Source organism: Mustela lutreola, chromosome 11 (assembly GCF_030435805.1).
Source record: "Mustela lutreola isolate mMusLut2 chromosome 11, mMusLut2.pri, whole genome shotgun sequence".
NCBI classification, from domain to species: Eukaryota; Metazoa; Chordata; class Mammalia; order Carnivora; family Mustelidae; genus Mustela; species Mustela lutreola.
Window position 1 is genome coordinate 82046602 of NC_081300.1, and position 8574 is coordinate 82055175.

Here is an 8574-nt window from a genome sequence, read left to right on the forward strand (position 1 = left end):
AAACTGTTTATCTTTATTATGAATCTGGAATTAAATTAAATTAAATTAAAAATAAATTAAAACCTAGAATGACATACTATTACACACTTACCATATTGGGCAACAGTGAAAATGTCTTGCAAGAATGTGAAGGAATGACAGTGCACATAATAAAAACATATGTGGTAAGTTGGACAATATTTAGAAAACTTAAAAATTAAAAGAAAATTGGTCCATTCCTAGAAATACAACATGGAACTAAATGAATATTTTCACCAGGATATGCAAACAGATGATTATAGTTATTTCCTTCATAACGGCAGATCAGTAGTTGTATATTTGAACAATGTTACATTAAATAAGAGAGAATATTAACAAACTGGGAGGAGGGGCTAGGTTGTTATCATAAACAGATCTTCTATGGTGCTAATTATGTTCTATTTCTCAAAATCTTTAAGTTAAAAAAGTTTACAAATTTATATCTAGATAGATAGATAGATAGGTAGATGATAGATAGACAGATATCCCAGAAGCTGCAATGCTAGGCTAAGACCAGGCTTTAAAGGGCTTTTCTATGCTCTACTAAATACTTTAAACCATTCATTATATCATAGCTCAGTGTTCAAATCTCCATTTGTTTCCTCAGTTTCCTCATATTTATCTTAAGGTGACCTGATCCAGACTTTTGATCACCTTTGTCTAAATATTTCTATTTTAACAAAGTCCTTTTGAACCCTCAGAGACTAAAACTTAGAAAAATACTCTGATTGTTATCTCACTAGAGTGGAAAATATATAGTTACCCATTAACTAATGATATCCATGTCTACATTAAGTCCATGACATTTTTAATTCTTGGGAGCTTTTGGCTAAATGAATTTTTTGAGCTTCCTTTAAATGAAGCTTTAAGCCATCACCACATGAATAAAATTAAAGAACTAAATGAAAACAAGCCAAGTATTTACAGAGTAATAGAATGTGCAGTGGAAAGAGTACAATTCTGAAATCATAAAGCCTAAATTAGTGTGATGCATCTTTACCAGCCATGTAATCATAAACCAGTTATCTAAATGTGTTAGCCTCAGTTTTTTCACCCATGAAATGGTGATGATAATACTGATTATGCAGAGATGTTCTGTGGATGTGATGAAGCATGGAGCATGAGAGTCTCATATTCCATGCGAAAATGATAGCTATTTTTATACTTATAATAATTCTAATAATAGTAATTAAATTGTTCAAAATGATAATATTCATTTATATTGAGGCATTGTATTGACTATTCATAGACACATTTACCAAAATAAATTTCATTTTATTTACCCCCTCTGAGGATATATATTCCCTAATTCAATATGAATCTCATTATGAATAATAATTATCATAATAAATATGCTGATTTTTCTTCTATTTATTTTTAGGGAAGTATCCTTTACTGTTGAACATAAAGAAACTTAAGCAAGTCGGTCTTATTCAAAATTTGCATGCTGCTTTCTTAGGAAACTAGATTATAGAGTTGTATGAAATAAATTCATGCAGTTAAGACATTTATGTTTGGAAAACTGGGTGGTCAGTTCATTATTTCAAAAGAAGATTTTAAATTTAAACCTTAAAACTGAGCTCTTTCAGCCTTATTTATACACCATCCTTCTTGCTTCATAAGTACTCCTTCATTGTAAACTAAGTAATAGTTTTTGTCACAGTGTCTATAACTAAAATGGATTTTATATTCTATTATTTCAGAGTTAGTTGAAGTTTCTACTTCCTTACTTCCTTTTTTGAAAAATTGATTAATTCTACAAAACGTTTTTTCCAGCTTTATTGAAAAATAATCGACATATTATAATTTGTAAATTTAAGAAATGATTTCTTATAACATTGCAAACTTTTAACATTGTGTAAATTTTGTACAATTTGATAAATTGGCATACATCTGTATTGCAATATAATCTACATAAAAATGTTAATACATCTACTATCTCATATAGTTGCCACTGTATTTTATGCATGTATGGTAGGGAATTTTAAGATCTACTCCCTTAGCAACTTTTATGTATATAGTACAGTAGAGATAAACTTCAGAGGTCTTGTGGGTTTTGTTCCAGAGTGCCTCAATAAAGTGATTATCTCAATAAACTAAGTCAAATTATTATTATTATTTTTTTGGTTTCCCACTGCAAATAAAAAATTATGTTTCCCAGTGCATATAAAAAATAAACACTGTACTGTACTGTTCAAAAGCATTTTGTCTTTAAAGAAAAACAATGTATATACCTTAAGTAAACTAGTTCTGAGTTTTCAGTGGGTCATAATTACTGATCACAGATCACCATAACAAATTCAATAATAATGAGAAAACTTGAAATATTGCAAGAATTACCAACATGTGACAGAGAGACACAAAATGAAGAAATGTTGTTAGAAAAATGGTGGCAGCAGACCTATTTTATAATCATTGCTATAAACTTTCAACTTGTAAGAATGTGATATATCCAAAGTTTAATAAAGGGAAGCACAATAAAAAAGTATGTATATATTATTAACTATGATCATCATGCTGTACATTAGATCCCCAGAACTTTTTCATATTATAGTTGCAAGTTTGTACCCTTTGACCACCTTATTCCACCCCAGTTTCACCTCTTGTCAACTCAGCTCTAAGTTTCCATTAGTTTGCTTTTTCTTCAGATTCTGTATGTAAGGGATATCATAATACATAAATTTAAAAATATACATAAAATCTTTGAAATATTTCACTTAGTATAATACCTTCAAGATCCATCCATGCTGTTGTAAATGGCAGTATTTCTTAATTTTTCATGGTTAAGTAGTATTCCATAGTATATATTTACCATACTTATTTTATTCATTCATCCATTAATGGATACTGAAGTTATTTCCATCTCTTGCTTAGAGTTAATAATTTTATAATGAACATAAGAGTGCAGATATGTCTTCGAATAGTGACTTCGTTTCCCTTAGATATATACCTAGAGGTGGGATTACTGAATCATATGGTAATTTTACTTTTAATAATATGAATAATCTCCATACTGTTTTCCATCCAAATTTATATCCCTATCACAGTGCTTAAGTTCCCCATTTTCCCCAATATTTACCAAAATTTGTTAGTTTTAATTTTTTGGTAGTATATATTCAAATAGGTAGTAATATCTTGCTGTGTTTTTCAGAGGTAAACAACAACAAAAACAACATAATGACTTTGCCCTGAGTTTTTACGTTGAGCACTTTTTAATGCTCCTGTTGGTCATTTATATAACTTTTTTGAAAAAAAAAGTCTATTGAGATCCTTTTGCTATTTTTTTAATTATATATTTTTTTCTATTTGTATCTGTTGGTTATTAACCTCTTTTCAGATATAAGATTTGTAAGTATTTTCTTCCATTCTGTGGATTGTGTTTTCATTCTCTCTCTCTCTCTCTTTTTTTTTTTTTTTGGCAATGCAGAAACTTTAGTTTAATGTAATACCATTTATTTATTTTTGCTTCTTTTGCTTGTGTTTTTGGCCTGGTATCCAAAAAACTATTGGCAAGACCAATGTCAAGGAGAATTTTTCCTATGTTTTCCTTTAGGAAATTTAGTTTCATGCATCACATTTAAGTCTTTAATGTATTTCAAGTTAAGATTTATGAGTGATATAAGGTTCCAGTTTCATGCTGGTTTATGTGACTATTCAGTTTTAAATATCATTTATTGAACAGACTATCTTTACCCATTATATATGTTGGCCCCTGTCAAATATTAGGTGACTGTATGAAAGGATTTATTTCTGGACTCTCAATTCTGTTCTACTTGTTTATTGGTCCATTTTATGCCAGTATACTTTATTGTTTTGAGCATGAGGGCTTTGTAGTATAGTTTCAAATCAAGAAGTGTAATTTCGCTTCTTCATTCTTTCTCAGAACTGCTTTAATTATTTGTCTTTTATGGTCTCATATAAATTTTAGGATTCTTTACTTACTTCTGTAAAAAATAAAATTGAATTTTTTTTAAGATTATTTATTTATTTGACAGACAGAGATGACAAGCAGGCAGAGGGGCAGGCAGAGAGAGAAGAGGTAGCAGCTTCCTGCTGAGCAGAGAGCCTGATGCAGGGCTCGATCCCAGGACCCTGGGATCATGACCTGAGCCGAAGGCAGCGGCTTAACCCACTGAGCCACCCAGGCGCCCCAAACATTGGATTTTTGATAGGAATTGAATTTACAGATGGTTTTCGGTAGTATGGACATTTTAACAATGTTAATTCTTACCATTCATAAATATGAGCTATCTTTCCATTTATGTCTCCTTCAATTTCTTTACCAATGTCATAGTTTATGGGGTACAGATCTTTCATCTTCTTAGTTAAATCTTTTCCTAAGTATTTTATTAGTTTTGATGCTAATGTGAATTAGATTGTTCTCTTTATTTTTTCAGATAGTTCATCATTAGAGTGTTAAAATGCTCCTGTCTTGTGCTTACTTTGGCAGCACATATACTAAAATTGGAATGATGCAGAGAAGATTAGCTTGATCACTGAACAAGGATGACATGAAAAACTAGGAAGCATTCCATATTAAAAAAAAACGAAACAAAACAAAACTCTTGTCTTTTATATATTGATCTTGTATTCAGCAGCTTTACTAAATTTGTTAATTCAAAATTTTTTGTGAAGTTTTTAGGATTTTTTTACATGTAAGTTCATGTTATCCAAAAAAAGAAAATTTTACTTCTTCCTTTATTTTTTTTTTTTTTTGGAGTCTTTTATTTCTTTGTGTTCCTTGTTTCTCTGGCTACAACATCCAGTACTATGTCAAATGAGAGTAGTGAAAGTGGAAACACTTGTCTTTTTTCTGATCTTCAAGGGGAAAACATTCAAACTTTTTGATTGAATATGAGATTAGCTCTGGGCTTGCAATATGTGCTTTTTCTTTAATGGATTTTTTAAATTATTTTTAAAAATTTTTTATAAACATATAATGTGTTTTTATCCCTAGGGGTACAGGTCTGTGATTCACCAGGTTTACACATTTCACAGCACTCACCATCACTCACCATAGCACCTGCCCTCCCCAATGTCCATACCCCCACCATCCTCTCCCAACACACCTCCCACCAGCAACCCTCAGTCTGTTTTGTGAGATTCAGTCTTTTATGGTTTGTCTCCCTCCCAATCCCATCTTCTTTTATTTTTCTTTTCGTACACCCGAAACTGCCTATGTTGCATCTCCACTTCATCATATCAGGGAGATCATATGATAGTTGTCTTTCTCAGATTGATTTATTTCACCAAGCATAATACCCTCTAGTTCCATCCACGTCATCACAAATAGCAGGAGTTCATTTCTTTTGATGGCTGCATCGTATCCCATTGTACATATATACCACATATTATTTATTGATTGATCTGTTGAAGGACATTTAGGTTCTTTCCATAGTATAACTATTGTGGACATTGCTGCTATAAACATTTGGGTGCGTGTGCCCCTTCAGAATGCCACGTTTGTATCTTTAGGGTATATAGCCAGTACTACAATCACTGGGTCATAGGCTAGTTCTATTTTCAGCTTTTTGAGGCACCTCCACGCTGTTTTCCAGAGTGGTTGCACCAGCTTGCATTCCCACGTACAGTGTAGGAGGGTTGCCCTTTCTCCACATCCTCGCCAGCATCTGTCATTGACTGACTTGTTCATTTTAGCCATTCTGAAAGGTGTGAGGTGGTATCTCGTTCTGGTTTTGATTTGTATTTCCCTGATGCCGAGTGATGTGGAGCATTTTTTCATGTGTCTGTTGGCCATTTGGATGTATTCTTTGCAGAAATGTCTGTTCATGTCCTCTGCCCATTTCTTCATTCGATTATTTGTTCTTAGGGTGTTGAGTTTTATAAGCTCTTTATAGATTTTGGATAGATACTGGCCCTTTATCTGGTATGTCATTTGCAAATATCTTCTCCCAGATAACTTCTGACAGTCATCTTTTGGCTTTGTTAACTGTTTCCTTTGCTGTGCAAAAGCTTTTTGATCTGATGAAATCCCAATAGTTCATTCTTGCCCTTGCTTCCCTTGCCTTTGGCGATGTTCCTAGGAAGAAGTTGCTGCTGCTGAGGTCAAAGAGGTTGCTACCTGTTCTCTCCTCAAGGATTTTGATGCATTCCTTTCTCACATTATGCTTCTTCATCCATTTCCAGTCTATTTTCATGTATGGTGTAAGGAAATGGTCCAATTTCATTTTTCTGCATGTGGCTGTTCAATTTTCCCAACACCATTTGTTGAAGAGGCTGTCTTTTTTTCATTGGGCATTCCTTTCTGCTTTGTTGAAGATTAGTTGACCATAGAGTTGAGGGTGTATTTCTGGGCTCTCTATTCTGTTCCATTGATCCATGTCTGTTTTGGGGACAGTTCCCTACTATCTTGATGATGACAACTTTGTAATAGAGCTTGAAGTCTGGAATTGTGATGCCAACAACTTTGGCTTTCTTTTTCAATATTCCTCTGGCTATTCGAGGTATTTTCTGGTTCCATATATATTTTAGGATGATTTGTCCCATTTCTTTGAAAAAAATGGATGGGATTTTGATAGGGATTGCATTAAATGTGTAGATTGCTTTAGGTAGCATAGCCATTTTCACAATATTTGTTCTTCCAATACAGGAGCATGGAACATTTTTCCATTTCTTTGTGTCTTCTTCAATTTCTTTCATGAGTACTTTAGAGTTTTCTGAGTATAGAATCTTTGTCTCTTTGGTTAGGTTTATTCCTATTCCTAGGTATTTTAGGGTTTGGGGTGCAGTTGTAAATGGGATTCACTCCTTAATTTCTATTTCTTCAGTCTTGTTGGTATAAAAAAAATGCAACCAATTTCTGTTCATTGATTTATATCCTGACACTTTACAGAATTCCTATACAAGTTATAGCAGATTTGGAGTGGATTCTTTTAAGTTTTCCACATACAGTATCATATCGTCTGCAAACAGGCATAGTTTGACTTCTCTTCTGCCAATTTGGCAAAATTTGGATGCCTTTAATTTCTTTTTGTTGTCTGATTGCTGAGGCTAGGACTTCTAGTACGATGTTGAATAGCAGTGGTGATAACGGACATCCCTGCCGTGTTCCTGACCTCAGCGGAAAAGTATTCATTTTTTCTCCATTGAGATGATATTTGCAGTGGGTTTTTCATAGATGGCTTTGATAATATTGATAATATGTGCCCTCTATGCCTACACTTTGAAGAGTTTTAATCAGGAAGGGATATTGCACTTTGCCAAATGCTTTTTCAGCATCTATGGAGAGTATCATATGGTTCATGTTCTTTCTTTTATTAATGTGTTGTATCACATTGATTGATTTGCAGATGTTGAACCAACCTTGTAGCCCTGGAATAAATCCCACGTGGTCGTGGTGAATAATCCTTTTAATGTACGGTTGAATCCTATTGGCTAGGATTTTGGTGAGAATTTTTGCATCCGTGTTCATCAAGGATATTGGTCTGTAGTTCTCTTTTTTGATGGGATCCGTATCAGGAGAATAGGTATTAATTCCTCTTTAAATGTTTGGTAGGATTCCCCTCGGAAGCCATCTGGCCCGGGGCTTTTGTTTGTTTGGAGATTTTTGATGACTGTTTCAATCTCCATACTGGTTATGGGTCTGTTCAGGTTTTCTATTTCTTCCTGGTTCAGTTGTGGTAGTTTATATGTCTCTAGGAATGTATCCATTTCTTCCAGATTGTTGAATTTGTTGGTGTAGAGTTGCTCATAGTAAGTTCTTATAATTGTTTGTATTTCTTTGGTGTTGGTTGTGATCTCTCCTCTTTCATTCATGATTTTATTTATTTGGGTCCTTTCTCTTTCTTTATCAATCTTTTTAATTCTTTCAAAGAACCAGCTCCTAGTTTCATTGATTTTTTCTATTGTTTTTTTTTTGTTTGTTTGGTTTTGTTTTTTTTGTGTTTTTTGTTTGTTTATTTGTTTCTATTTCATTGATTTCTGCTCTGATCTTTATTATTCCTCTTCTTCTGCTGGGTTTAGGCTTTCTTTGTTGTTCTTTCTCCGACTCCTTTAGGTGTAGGGTTATGTTGTGTGTTTGAGATCTTTCTCGTTTCTTGAGAAAAGCTCGTACAGCTTTATATTTTAGTCTCAGGGCTGCCTTTGCTGTATTCCACAGATTTTGAACACTTTTGTTTTTATTATCATTTGTTTCCATGATTTTTTTCAATTCTTCTTTAATTTCCTGGTTGACCAATTCATTTTTTAGAAGGATGCTGTTTAGTCTCCATGTATTTGTGTTTTTTCCAAATTTCCTCTTTTGATTGAGTTCTACTTTCACAGCATTGTGGTCTGAGAATATGCAGGGGATGGTCCCAATCTTTTGATAATGGTTGAGATCTGATTTATGACCCAGGATATGGTCTATTCTGGAGAATGTTCTATGTGCACTAGAGAAGAATGTGTATTCTGTTATTTTGGGATGGAATGTGTTGAATATACCTGTGATGTCCATCTTGTCCAGTGTGTCATTTAAGACCTTTTTCCTTGTGGATCTGTTGCTTGGATGATCTGTCCATTTCAATGAGGGAGTGTTAAATTCCCCTACTATTATTT

The 8574-nt window shown here is 33.2% G+C and overlaps 1 non-coding gene across 1 annotated transcript; it reads left to right on the forward strand.

Annotated features, from left to right (window-relative positions):
* Positions 1-4452: 4452 nt before the first annotated feature.
* LOC131811947 (U6 spliceosomal RNA) lies at positions 4453-4559 on the forward strand. Its single transcript, XR_009346187.1, has one exon. It is a non-coding gene; the product is annotated as a U6 spliceosomal RNA (small nuclear RNA).
* The last annotated feature ends 4015 nt before the right edge of the window (positions 4560-8574 follow it).